This window comes from Rhinopithecus roxellana, chromosome 7, assembly GCF_007565055.1.
Source record: "Rhinopithecus roxellana isolate Shanxi Qingling chromosome 7, ASM756505v1, whole genome shotgun sequence".
NCBI classification, from domain to species: Eukaryota; Metazoa; Chordata; class Mammalia; order Primates; family Cercopithecidae; genus Rhinopithecus; species Rhinopithecus roxellana.
Genome location: NC_044555.1, coordinates 35,722,539 through 35,734,812, shown reverse-complemented (window position 1 = coordinate 35,734,812; position 12,274 = coordinate 35,722,539).

Here is a 12,274-nt window from a genome sequence, read left to right as displayed (position 1 = left end):
TGTCGCCCAGGCTGGAGTGCAGTGGCACCATCTAGGCTCACTGCAACCTCTATTGAGGCTTATTTTTAAGATACATATGGTGAGTCTAGGGTGGCCTTTACTCTAGGGCTAAATTAACTCTACTCGTAAGTTGTGGCCTTTTGAGGTATCTACTGAAATCTCAAAGTGTTTAAAAAAAAAAAAAAGTCTCTCGATTCTTACTGGTCAAAAATCAACCACTTCCCAACCCTTTGGGAGCTCTAGCGATTGCTTACTTTATAGCTCCCTGGTAGTTATTGCCAAATATCTCTTTTTTCCTCGGTTGAAGTTCTTACTCTCCTTGAGGACTCTGTGAACATGCAAATGCACAACTATGTATTTGTACGAAGTAAAAAGTGAAAAAAAAAGACTCTAAAAGGTCTTCTGTACAGGTTTCTAGAGCTCCTTATGTGCACAACTCTCCTCTCTGACAAACTGCCCTGAGGTTTCTAGACAATTTTAATAGACTAGAGCTCCAATCTCTGTCTCTTGGGTGACAACTGGATTGCCATCTAAAGAAAAGTTGAACTGTATCTCTACCTCAATTCTTTTAAATTTATTTTTATTTTTGGGGGGGTACCTAGTAGGGGTATATATTTATGGGGTACATGAGGTGTTTTGATATAGGCACACAATGTGTAATAAATACATTATGAATAATGGGGCATCCAACTCCTCAAGCATTTATCTTTTCTGTTACAAATAATATATTTATACTGTTTTAGTTATTTTAAAATGTACATTTAAATTACTATTGACTATAGTCACCTTGTGGTGTTGTCAAATAGTATGTCTTTTTCATTCTTTCTAACTACTTTTTGTACCCGTTAACCATCCCCATGTTTTCCTGACCCTTCCTCCTCTATCTTTCTCAGCCTCTGGTACCCATCTTTGTATTCTCTATGTCCGTAAGTTCAGTTGTTTTGATTTTAAATCCTAAAAATAATTGAAAACGTGATGTTTGTCTTTCTGTGCCTGGCTTATTTTACTTAACATAATGATCTCCAGTTCCATCCCTGTTGTTGCAAATGACAGGATTTCTTTTTTAATGGCTAAATTGTACCTCAATTCTAACACTAAGCAAATTTCAGATGAATACAAATTCAAATGCAAATATATATAAATGCAAATAAAAAATGAAAGAAAAATACTTCATACTGTGAAATGCTTTTATTTTGAAACATGTTTTATTATGGAAATTTTTAATATACACAAAGGTAGAGAGAATAGAATAATAAACCACTGTGTGTCTACATCTCAGCTTCAACACTTTGCAACCTATAGCCAATCTTGTTTGAGGTATATTATCCATCAACTTCCAACCCCCATCATGTCTCCCACCACACAGAGAACAGATTATTTTCAAGCAAAATCAGAAATCATATAATTTCACCCACAAAATAGTTCAGTTTATATGTGTAAAATATGAGTATTTATTTAAAATATCAACTCTGAAACTTTAATGTACTTAAAAAATTAAATGCATTTATTTTACAGTTTATTTGCTCAAATCAGGATCCAGGCAATGTCATTTGGTTCACATGTCTCTAGTTTCCCCCTCCCTATTTTTTCTCTTGGAATTTACTTACTGAAACAGCTAGGTAATTCACCCTAAAGTGTTTCCTTTTATTTTACAATTTATTGATTACGTTCCTGTGACGTTTTTTGACTAATCTTCAGTGCTTTGTATTTTCTGTAAACAGGTAACTACTTCTAGAGTCTTAATCAGTTTCAGACTTGAATTTTTGGCAAGAAGAGGATATAGTTGGTGTACTTCACCAGAATGCAAAGAATTCCTGATGTTAAGATTGATACATAGGTTGAACTGCTATTGGTCTAATCCATCCAATATGAAGTCCCTCATCAGCTTTTTACTCAATGGTTTTAATAGCCATAAATCATAATCATCTAGATTTATTATTTTATTAAAGATTGAAGAATGGTGGTATTCTATTTCTATCATTCCTCAACTTATTATCTGTAAAACTTCTATGAAAAAAGTTTCCATCCTCAGCTATTTGTTAAGGCTGAGGGACTCTTTATATCATAGATATGGGATAAAAGCTTGATTTTTCCACCCTTGTCACATCTCAGAATAAGAGATTGGTTCCCTGAAATTCTCCAAAACTGATCAATAAGATTGTAACACTATAATTATAAAATCATACATATTAACATATTGGATGTGCTATAATCATTGCAGTCATTTTTTCTTTGATGCTCAAATTTTACATTATTTTTTGTCATAGCCCTTTCAAATTGGCTCAAGTCATTTTGACATGACCAAATAGTAATTACTAGTTTCCCTGCTTTTCTATTATAAAAACATGTTTTAAACTCATTTTATACATTTCTTAAAGCAGACTTGAATTAACTATTTTTCCAAAGATGGTGATTTCTTTAAATGAAAATGGCATTTAGAGACCAGAATCTATAAGACGATAATGCTGAATTGGTTAATGTTTCTCTAATTTTTAATGGAAGAAATTTAAGAATCATTTCTTGAGTAATAGGTATCATTGAAGAAAAAATACATCATGACATACATATAGATATACTGTAACTCAATCTCAAATTTAGAATCACAGCAATTTTTGGTTTGTTTTACTTAACTTCTTCAATTCTATTTTTATGTCTTAAGCCAAAAACTCTAACAACATCAAACAAGTATTGTTTGCACTTGCAATAGCTAACATTTCAGAATAACAGTGTCAACACTGTTACTAGCAGTCTGGTTGTTAAAAATTAAGATTTACTTTTAGTTATTTTTGTCATTAAGATATACTCTCACTGTTATACAGTCAAAATATTCCCTAAATATTCCTACAACCTAAAATTCCTAGGAATATATCTGTGTGTGTATGTATGTTTGTATGTTTAGCCTTACATTTTTAAACTTTCCATTTATTTAATTATTTAGTTATTTATTATTTTTTAAATTATACTTTAAGCTCTGGGATACATATGCAGAATGTGCAGGTTTATTACACAGTTATACACATGCCATGGTGGTTTGCTGCACCTATCAACCCATCATCTACACTAGCTATTTTTCTCCTAATGCTATCCCTCCCCAAGTCCCCCATCCCCTGACAGGCCCCTCCCTGTGTCCATGTGTTCTCATTGTTCAACTCACACTTATGAGTGAGAACATGTGATGTTTGGTTTTCTGTTCTTCTGTTAGTTTGCTGAGAATGATGGTTTCCAGCTTCATCCATGTCCCTGCAAAGAACATGAACTCATCCTTTTGTGTGGCTGCATAGTATTCCACGGTATATATGTGCCATATTTTCTTGATCCAGTCTATCATTGATGGGCATTTGGGTTGGTTCCAAGTGTTTGCTATTGTGAACAGTGTCGTAGTAAACATACATGAGCATGTGTCTTTATAGTAGAATGATTTATAATCCTTTGGGTATACACCCAGTAATGAGATCAGTGGGTCAAATGGTATTTCTGGTTTTCAATTCTTGAGGAATCACCACACTGTCTTCCACAATGGTTGAACTAATTTACACTCCCACCAACTGTGTAAAAGTGTTCCTATTTCTCCACATCCTCTCCAGCATCTGTTGTTTCCTGACATTTTAATGATCACCATTCTAACTGGTGTGACATGGTACCTCATTGTGGTTTTGATATGTGTTTCCCTAACGACCAGTGATGATGAGCTGTTTTTCATATGTTTGTTGGCTGCATAAATGTCTTATTTTGAGAAGTGTCTGATCGGATTTGCCCACTTTTTGATGGGGTTGTTTGTTTGTTTGTTTTTTCTTGTAAATTTAAGTACTTTATAGATTCTGGATATTAGCCCTTTGTCAGATGGATAGATTGCAAAGATTTTCTCCCATTCTGTAGGTTGCCTGTTCACTCTGATGATACTTTATTTTGCTGTGCAGAAGCTCTTTAGTTTAATTAGATCCCATTGGTCAATTTTGGCTTTTGTTGCTATTGCCTTTGGTGTTTTAGTCATGAAGTCTTTGCCCATGCCTATGTCCTGAATGGTATTGTCTAGATTTTCTTCTAGAGTTTTTATGATTTTAGGTCTTATGTTTAAGAGTTTTATCCATCTTGAGTTAATTTTTGTATAAGGTGTAAGGAAGGGGTCCAGTTTCTGTTTTCTGCATATGGTTAGCCAATTTTCCCAACACCACTTGTTAAATAGGTAATCCTTTCCCCATTGTTTGTTTGTCTCAGGTTTGTCAAAGATCAGATGGTTGTAGATGTGTTGTGTTACTTCTGACGTCTCTGTTCTGTTCCATTGGTCTATATATCTGTTTTTGGTACAAGTACCATGCTGTTTTGGTTACTGTAGCCATGTAGTATAGTTTGAAGACAGGTAGCATGATGCCTCCAGCTTTGTTCTATTTGCTTAGGATTGTCTTGGCTATGTGGGCTCTCTTTTGGTTCTATATGAAATTTAAAGTAGTTTCTTCCAGTACTGTGAAGAAAGTCAATGGTAGCTTGATGGGGTAGTATTGAATCTATAAATTACTTTGAGCAGTATGGCCATTTTCACTATATTGATTCTTCCTATCCATGAGCATGGAATGTTTTTCCATTTGTTTGTGTTCACCCTTATTTCCCTGAGTAGTGGTTTGTAGTTCCCTTTGAAGAGATCCTTCACATCCCTTGTAAGTTGCATTTCTGGGTATTTTATTCTCTTTGTAGCAATTGTGAATGGGAGTTCACTCATGATTTGGCTCTCTGTTTGTCTACTGTTGGTGTATAGGAATCCTTGTGATTTTTGCACATTAATTATGTATCCTGAGACTTTGCTGAAGTGACTTACCAGCTTAAGGAGATTTTAGGCTGAGACGATGGTACAGTCATGTCATCTGCAAACAGATTGGTGTACCATTTGTTTTCAATATAAGGTAGTTTGTGTGTGTGTGTGTGTGTATATATATGAATTCATTTCCCCTTTTATTTCATATATAGTAGAATACCATGTTCAATCTTCTCTGTCTTTTCTTCTCTCTTAATAGTATTTCCTAAAGATCACTGCGTAGCAGTATGTAGAGACAATTCTTATTCGTTTTTTGCAGTGCCATAATAATTCATTGTGTAGATGAATAGTTTACTCAACTAAATTACTCTACATGAATATTTGAGTTTTTTACAGTCTACATAAAATAGTGTTATGATGAAAAGTCTTTGAATACATTTTTTTTTTTTTTTTTTTTTTTTTTTTTTTTTTTTTTTACCACAACACCTTTGGGATGCTAGAATTGAGATTGCTATGTCTAAGGGTAAATACATAGATGACTGTTCCATGTAAGACTGCTTTTCTATTCATAATAAATAAAATCTAAAAGCAATGAAAATAAATGTTTATTATGGTTATTATTTAGGGTTCTTCAGAGAAACAGAACTAATAGGAGATACACACACAAAGATTTATTATAGAAATTGACCCACACATTTATGTAGACCAAGAAGTTCCAGAATCTGCTGTCTCTAAGCTAGAGAACCAGGAAAGCCTGTGTTGTAATTCAGTCTGAGTCCAAAGATCTTGCATCCACAGGGGCTGATGCTGTAACTCCCAGTCCAAGTCTAAAGACCTACAAACTGGTTGTGGGGAGATGGGGGTAACAATGGTATAATTTAGGCAGTTTTGTATACAGTCCAAAATCCAAAGACCAAAGAACGAGGTGCTCTGATATCTATGGGCAGGAGAAGATGGATATCACAGCTCAAAGAGAGAGAGAGAGAATGAATTCATCTTCCTCAACCTTTTTGTTGAGGATCCCTCAACAATCCTCAATGGATTGGATGATGTCCAAAACATTGGTGAAGGTAGCTCTTGTTTACTTAGTCTACTGATTCAAATGCTAATTTATTCTGGAAACACCTACACTGCCACACCCAGAAATAATGTTTTACTATCTGAATGTCCTTTACCCGAGACAAATAAAATTAACTATCACAAATACTATGAATAAATAAAATTAAAACCAAAGTTTGGTATGGCAGAACCACCAGATACAAAACCAAAGCGCAAACTATAAACTCATAAAAATATGGGTAGCTGGCTGGGAGCGGTGGCTCACACCTGTAATCCCAGCACTTTGTGAGGCCTATGTGGGCGGATCATGAGGTCAGGAGATCGAGAGACCATCTTGGCCAACATGGTGAAACTCCATCTCTACTAAAAATACAAAAATTAGCTGGGTATAGTGGCATGCACCTGTAACCCCAACCACTCTGGAGGCTGAGGCATGAGAATCGCTTGAACCCAGAAGGCAGAGGTTGTGGTGAGCTGAGATCACGCCACTGCACTCCAGCAGGGTGACAAAGTGACAAAGTGAGACACGGTCTCAAAAAAAAAAAAAAAAAAGTAGCTAAAATCACAGTCAAAGAACAAATATCCAAATATCTATTCCATTTTAAAAGGTATATATATAAATGAAAATTCTATTAGAAAAATGAGCCAAGAGAGTGAGCACTTTACAGAAAAGTAAATACAAATGGCATATAAACTCTGGAAGAATTTATGGATCTGAAATATGACAGATTAGGTAAATGCATATTAAACCTGCGGTAGCATACCACTTTTTTCTGATCAGATGGGAAAACATAATTTAAAGATTTGATCATATACTCCGTTAGAGTGTTACAAAGTAAGCATACACATGCATTGTCAGAGGGAATCAAAATGGGCATAATCTCTGTGGACAGCACATTTATTTCATTTGTAAATGTTAAAACTATGTATATTCATTGGCATATACACTTTATTTTAGCCTATGTTTCCTAGAAAACAGAGCCTGAGGGAAGGATAAATTGGTAATGCTTATGTGGGAAGTCTTATACGGAGACACTGAGTGAGGGGAAATGAAAATGGGGAAAGCTGAAATGTAATGCAAGGTGATTAATTTCTATTCTGGCTTCTGCTCCACAACAGACTGTGAAGCAGGTTTCCTATCAAGAACAACTGATTAGCCACATAGGCCCTTCTCAGACAATTTTCTGGGAGAAATCATACCTCTGTAAGTTCATCGAAACGAAAAAGGGAGATGGAACTTTTCTTCCAGGTTTTTTCTCAATTTATATCTTCCATTGGTAAAATTTCACCCCTGTTTTCTAACCTCCCAGGTTACATTATTCAGCTTCTCAGAAGCCATTCAGGAAAACATACCCCAAACCCTAACGTGTTGCATTTAATCTGAATTCAGAAAGGGCAAGTGGAACCAGAAACTGCAGGCTAATGGCTAATTATCCTCAAGCAAAGAAACTGAAAGGAACTGGTTTTATCTGGTGCTAGTTGAGACAGAACAAGAAGTTGAGAATCCAAGAGACATGAGAGGCCAAGAGAATCGGAGTATGTGAATAAGGCATGTTTAATAGAGCCCATTCTTGTGCCACTCAACTGTATTTGTAATCTGCCATTGTATCTGGCTCCTACACTTCATTTCTCAGACCCTCACTGTATGTGTGTGTTGAGGGGTGGGAGGTAACAAGCTGCCTTCACTTGTTTTCTGAGAAAGCAAGTATAAATCTAGTAAGTCACAAAGTCTACTTCACATAGGTAAATAGACATGATCTGTTACAAACAAAACAAAACAAAAAACAAAGCTTCAGACAAAAAAAAGATTAGTGAAAGAAGCTGCAGTCCCCACTGCCATAACAGGTAAATGTATGCTATAACATGTAAGAATCTTCCTAATATAATACAGAAACAAAAAAAGTCACATGTGTGACCACATGCTGCATAATTTGTTTTATACAAAGTTTAAACATAGGGAAATCCAACATATGGTTTTAGAAGCACAGATAATGATTATATTTAGTAAGCAAAGGGTTTTGGCCCTTTTAACTTCCTTATGAACTTTAGAATTTCCATGTTAATTTTCACCAAAATAATGCACTGAATTTTTATTGTGATTTCATTACATCTTGTCAGTGACCTGTTTGAATTGCTGGAAGATGCTAGACATTTTCAGAGGTATGTTTATTTATAAATATTAGCTTTGTTATACAAACGTACTTAAGAAGTTGCATTTTTGTCTTTCTTCAATTATAAAACTTTGGAGCAGTATGTTTGTTTTAATTTGAGGCAGGCACAGAAATTATGTCTGTAGAGATTTCTCAAAGCTCACTTGACATTCTGTTGTAAACATGTGTTTAAGCAAGAAAAAGAGATTTTTTTTTTCATTCAACACATGATCCAGTTGGTAGGTAGATTCCCACCAACCATAGGGTCAATTGTGAAACTCATTTCTATCACCCACTCTGTGTCAAATATCTGTGGAATATATATGGAAGTATACATTGATACTTTGTAAATATGTATAATACATATGTGTATCTATATACTTATATGGATTCCATATATATGTTAATTTATTACTGGATTATGTTTGAGTATATCATATTTGATTAGAGTAAATGGATTTGATATACTCATTATATATGAAACTATATTTTGTTATTAATTCATATATTTTTGATTGACAAATCATAATTGTATATATATACAAGGTACAATCTGATGCTTTGATCTATTTATAGAATGCAGAATGATTAAATCAAGCAAATTAACATATCTGTCTTCTCACTTATTATTTGTGATGAGATATTTACTCTTAGTTACTTTGAAATATACATTATTATTGCAATAAAAATAAAAACTTACGGCTTCTGTCTAACTGAAACCTCATAAAATGAGTTAGGGAGGATTCCTTCTTTTTCTATTGATTGGAATAGTTTCAGAAGGAATGGTACCAGCTCCTCCTTGTACCTCTGGTAGAATTCAGCTGTGAATCCATCTGGTCCTGGACTTTTTTTGGTTGGTAGGCTATTAATTATTGCCTCAATTTCAGAGCCTGCTATTGGTCTATTCAGGGATTCAGCTTCTTCCTGGTTTAGTCTTGGGAGAGTGTAAGTGTCCAGGAAATTATCCATTTCTTCTAGATTTTCTAATTTATTTGCGTAGAGGTGTTTATAGTATTCTCTGATGGTAGTTTGTATTTCTGTGGGGTCGGTGGTGATATCCCCTTTATCACTTTTTATTGCGTCTATTTGATTCTTCTCTCTTTTCTTCTTTATTAGTCTTGCTAGCAGTCTATCAATTTTGTTGATCTTTTCAAAAAATCAACTTCTGGATTCATTGATTTTTTGGAGGGTTTTTTGTGTCTCTATCTCCTTCAGTTCTGCTCTGATCTTACTTATTTCTTGCCTTCTGCTAGCTTTTGAATGTGTTTGCTCTTGCTTCTCCAGTTCTTTTAATTGTGATGTTAGAGTGTCCATTTTAGATCTTTACAGCTTTCTCTTGTGGGAATTTAGTGCTATAAATTTCCCTCTACACACTGCTTTAAATGTGTCCCAGAGATTCTGGTATGTTGTATCTTTGTTCTCATTCGTTTCAAAGAACTTCTTTATTTCTGCCTTAATTTCGTTATGTACCCAGTAGTCATTCAGGAGCAGGTTGTTCAGTTTCCATGTAGTTGAGTGCTTTTGATTGAGTTTCTTAGTCCTGAGTTCTAGTTTGATTGCGTTGTGGTCTGAGAGACAGTTTGTTATAATTTCTGTTCTTATACATTTGCTGAGGAGTGCTTTACTTCCAATTATGTGGTCAATTTTGGAATAAGTGTGATGTGGTGCTGAGAAGAATGTATATTCTGTTGATTTGGGGTGGAGAGTTCTATAGATGTCTATTAGGTCCGCTTGCTGCAGAGATGAGTTCAATTCCTGGATATCCTTGTTAAACTTTCTGTCTCATCGATCTGTCTAATGTTGACAGTGGGGTCTTGAAGTCTCCCATTATTATTGTATGGGAGTCTAAGTCTCTTTGTAAGTCTCTAAGGACTTGCTTTATGAATCTGGGTGCTCCTGTATTGGGTGCGTATTTATTTAGAATAGTTAGCTCTTCCTGTTGAATTGATCCCTTTACCATTATGTAATGGCCTTCTTTGTCTCTTTTGATCTTTGATGGTTTAAAGTCTGTTTTATCAGAGACTAGGATTGCAACCCCTGCTTTTTTTTGTTCTCCATTTGCTTGGTAGATCTTCCTCCATCCCTTTATTTTGAGCCTATGTATGTCTGTGCATGTGAGATGGGTCTCGTGAATACAGCAGACTGATGGGTCTTGACTCTTTATCCAGTTTGCCAGTCTGGGTCTTTTAATTGGAGCATTTAGTCCATTTACATTTAAAGTTAATATTGTTATGTGTGAACTTGATCCTGCCATTATGATATTAACTGGTTATTTTGCTTGTTAGTTGATGCGATTTCTTCCTAGCCTCAATGGTCTTTACATTTTGGCATGTTTCTGCAATGGCTGGTACCGGTTGTTCCTTTCCATGTTTAGTGCTTCCTTCAGGGTCTCTTCTAAGGCAGGCCTGGTGGTGACAAAATCTCTAAGCATTTGCTTATCTGTAAAGGATTTTATTTCTCCTTCACTTATGAAACTTAGTTTGGCTGGATATGAAATTCTGGGTTTAAAATTATTTTCCTTAAGGATGTTGAATATTGGCCCCCACTCTCTTCTGGCTTGTAGAGTTTCTGCCGTGAGATCTGCTGTTAGTCTGACGGGCTTCCCTTTGTGGGTAACCCGACCTTTCTCTCTGGCTGCCCTTAAGATTTTTTCCTTCATTTCAACTTTGGTGAATCTGGCAATTATGTGTCTTGGAGTTGCTCTTCTCGAGGAGTATCTCTGTATTTCCTGAATTTGGATGTTGGGCTGCCCTACTAGGTTGGGGAAGTTCTCCTGGATGATATCCTGAAGAGTGTTTTCCAACTTGGTTCCATTTTCCCCCTCACTTTCAGGCACCCCAGTCAGACGTAGATTTGGTCTTTTTACATAATCCCATACTTCTTGCAGGCTTTGTTCATTTCTTTTTCTTCTTTTTTCTTTAGACTTCTCTTCTTGCTTCCTTTCATTCATTTGATCCTCAATCACTGATACTCTTTCTTCCAGTTGATCAAGTCAGTTACCGAAGCTTGTGCATTTGTCACGTATTTCTCGTGTCATGGTTTTCATCTCTGTCCGTTCGTTTATGGCCTTCTCTGCTTTAAATATTCTGATTATCAATTCTTCCACTCTTTTTTCAAGATTTTTAGTTTCTTTGCGCTGGGTACGTAATTCCTCCTTTAGCTCTGAGAAGTTTGATGGACTGAAGCCTTCTTCTCTCATTTCGTCAAAGTCATTCTCTGTCCAGCTTTGATCCGTTGCTGGCGATGAGCTACGTTCCTTTGGAGGGGGAGATGCGCTCTTATTTTTTGAATTTCCAGCTTTTCTGCCCTGCTTTTTCCCCATCTTTGTGGTTTTATCTGCCTCTGGTCGTTGATGATGGTGACGTACTGATGGGGTTTTGGTGTGGGTGTCCTTCCTGTTTGTTAGTTTTCCTTCTAACAGTCAGGACCCTCAGCTGTAGGTCTGTTGGTGATTGCTTGAGGTCCACTCCAGATCCTGTTTGCCTAGGTGTCAGCAGCAGAGGCTGCAGAAGATAGAATACTGCTGAACAGCGAGTGTACCTGTCTGATTCTTGCTTTGGAAGCTTCCTCTGAGGGGTGTACTCCACCGTGTGAGGTGTTGGGTGTCGGTCTGCCCCTAGTGGAGGATGTCTCCCAGTTAGGCAACTCAGGGTTCAGGGACCCACTTGAGCAGACAGTCTGTCCGTTCTCAGATCTCAACCTCCGTGTTGGGAGATCCACTGCTCTCTTCAAAGCTGTCAAACAGGGTCCTTTGCATCTGCAGAGGTTTCTGCTGCTTTTTGTTGTTGTTATTGTTGTTGTTGTTGTTGTTGCTGTTGTTTAACTGTGCCCTGTCCCCAGAGGTGGAGTCTACAGAGACTGGCAGGCCTCCTTGAGCTGCTGTGAGCTCCACCCAGTTTGATCTTCCCAGGGCTTTGTTTACCTACTTAATCCTGAGCAATGGCAGGCGCCCCTCCCCCAGCCTCGCTGCTGCCTTGCAGTTAGATCGCAGACTGCTGTGCTAGCAATGAGGAAGGCTCCGTGGGCATGGGACCCTCCCAGCCAGGTGTGGGATATAATCTCCTGGTGTGCCCATTTGCTTAAAGCGCAGTATTGGGGTGGGAGTTACCTGATTTTCCAGGTGTTGTGTGTCTCAGTTCCCCTGGCTAGGAAAAGGGATTCCCTTCCCCCTTGCGCTTCCCAGGTGAGGCGATGCCTCCCCCTGCTTTAGCTCTGGCTGGTCAGGCTGCAACAGCTGGCCAGCACCGATTATCCGGCACTCCCTAGTGAGATAAACCCAGTACCTCAGTTGAAAATGCAGAAGTCACCTGTTTTCAGT